The sequence below is a fragment of the Pinus tabuliformis genome, chromosome 8 (assembly GCF_031772625.1).
Source record: "Pinus tabuliformis cultivar Carrire ecotype Pingquan chromosome 8, CPIR1, whole genome shotgun sequence".
Lineage (NCBI taxonomy): Eukaryota > Viridiplantae > Streptophyta > Pinopsida > Pinales > Pinaceae > Pinus > Pinus tabuliformis.
In genome coordinates, this window is record NC_142294.1 from 1,769,622,194 (window position 1) to 1,769,624,928 (window position 2,735).

The 2,735-nt window shown below is 43.3% G+C and overlaps 1 pseudogene; it reads left to right on the top strand.

The window, feature by feature from the left end:
* Positions 1-1,070: 1,070 nt before the first annotated feature.
* LOC149243223 (CBL-interacting protein kinase 18-like) lies at positions 1,071-2,323 on the top strand (annotated as a pseudogene).
* The last annotated feature ends 412 nt before the right edge of the window (positions 2,324-2,735 follow it).

Here is a 2,735-nt window from a genome sequence, read left to right on the forward strand (position 1 = left end):
TTATAAATAACCCCATACTTACCCCCTTTACATTTCATCATCTTCTATATAATTATCTAAAATAATATTAAGTAACTCAATTCTAGTTGGTCTTAAACTTCTAACCTCTTGAATTTTGAGAATTGAAGGGGGCAAACCATTTAGGAAGTGTTTAACACCTTAGAAGCCAACACTAAGGGGTTTCAAATTCTAAAGTCATGATCCGTACAACTAAGGTAAAAGCTTACATTTTTCCTTTGATGTGAACAAAAACATAATAAATGTGCAATCTATATTTAAATTAAAATAAGGTATAAAATATAATTAATTTTTTAAATATTATTAATATATAAAAACTATAAAAGATTAATTTTCAAAATAAAATTAAAATATAATTTATATTTTTAATAAATAAATATTTTATTAATATATAAAAAATAGTAAAAAGATTAATTTTTAAAATGAAGACAAAATAAAATGAAACCCTATCAGCATTAAAAACAAAATTCAAGTGTCATGCTGACATCACAGATTACCTTAAAAAAACAACAAAAAGTATATTCGCATTTCATGCCCAGTATCCATTGGACTAACCCAAGGCTGCAACCTGTCTCTGAAGGATACCAACTCCTCCCAAGCAACGAGATCTGCCCCAACAAAGGAAAGCCGGGCAAACAAGTTACTTGGAGAGATTTTGTGTATGTGGGACGAAATGACACGAGGATGGACTCGCAACACACAAAGAGTAAATTTATGCAAAGAGCCCTACTTTATAGGTTGTCCCTCCCTCACATTATTCAAGTGACTTGGGACTCCTGGATACGTTGGATACGTCCACACTCACGCGTTTCCACCCCCCGAATATTAACTGGATTTCAAAGGTTTATACTGCTACTTGTCTTCCAGGCTATCAGAGCTCCTGTACGCAGGCAATGCCGGGCTCTACCGGAACACATCCGGACTACGCCACGCGCAATGGAACGGATGCCGGAAAGCAACTTCACAGGCCTTATACAGTGAAGACGCCACCTGTGCAACAGCTTTAATCCACACGGATTTCTGATTTTAGTTTCGAGTTTGACATGAAGCCTAATATTCTATTGGAGAGGTATGAATTAGGGCGCCTGTTGGGCAAGGGACAATTGCCAAGGTCTAACACGCCATAAATCTCGAAACCAGCGAGAACGTTGCCATTAAGGTAATGGACAAACGAAAAATCCTCGAGGTCGGAATGAGCGAGCAGATTAAACGTGAAATCTCTGTAATGAAATTGGTCCGACACCCCAACATCGTTCGGCTTTACGAAGTCATGGCGAGCAAGTCCAAGATTTATATCGTCATGGAATACGTTAAGGGCGGCGAGCTCTTCAAGAGGGTTGCCAGAAAGGGGAAGTTGAAAGAAGAGGAGGCGAGGAAGTATTTTCAACAATTGATCAGCGCGGTGAATTTCTGCCACAGCCGGGGCGTGTACCACCGGGACTTGAAGCCTGAGAACTTGTTATTAGATGAGAACGGGGACATGAACGTATGCAACTTTGGGCTCAGCGCACTGCCGGAGCAATTTAGACAAGACGGGCTTCTCCACATGGCCTGCGGCACGCCGGCGTACGTGGCGCCGGAGGTCATAACGATGAAGGGCTACGACGGCGTCAAGGCCGACATCTGGTCGTGTGGGATCATACTGTTTGTGCTAAGGGCGGGTTACTTGCCATTCTAGGACGCGAATCTGATGGCACTGTATAAGAAAATCTACAAGGGCGACTTCAAGTGCCCGCCTTGGTTCTCCTCCGACCTCCGGCGGCTTGTCTTCCGACTGCTAGACCACAATCCCTAGACAAGGATCACCGTTCCGCAGCTCATGGAGGTCCCCTGGTTCCGGCTGGGCTTCAAACCCCCACAAGCCGAAAATGTCATGTCGGCCTCAAGGATGTCGAGTCCGCGTTCTTTGTTCCGAAGCCGGCCCGCTTCAATGCCTCGACATAATCTCCCTGTCGTCAGCGTTCAATCTGTCGGGGCTGTTCGAGGAGAAGATCGTGAAGCAGGAGTTGTGGTTCACATCAACTCAACCGGCGTCGACCATAATATCAAAACTGGAGGAAATCGCCAAAGTGTTGAGATTCAGCGTCAAAAAGACCGAGGATTGCAAGATCAAGCTCCAAGGTTCGGAGCTGGGGTTGAAGGGTCGTTTGTGTATCGATGCCAAGATTTTCGAAATCATGCCTCTCTCTTCATGGTGCAGCTTCACAAGACCAGGGGAGATACGCTGGAGTACAGTAACTTCTACAGCCAAGAGTTGAGACCGGCTCTCAAAGACGTCTGGATTTGGGATGGCAATAGTCAATAGAGCATAACGTATATCGTCTGAGCTATGGTCTAGCAGTTCATCTGTGGCAGTTCTTATTACACAGGGATGGTGCCTTGGACATTGCCTTGGGAATTTTCTGAATGATATGGTTCAAAACTCATTGTTCATTAACATAATTAATTCGGAGAGATCCCCGAGTGGGGCAAGGCCTTCGCACCAACAAAGTTGAACCTTAAATTGTTTGAAATTTTCGAATCTTCCCCTTAGAGAGATTCCCGTGTGGTAGAGGTCCTTGGGACAAACAAAGTTGAAGCTTAAATTGTCTGAATTTTCGAATCTTTCATCTCTTGAAAGGCAGATTCTCTTAAAAAGCGATTCCTTTAAGGACATTGCCTTCCACATCTGTCTGGAGCCGAATCATATCTTCTGAAATTAATCATTCATTTACAGC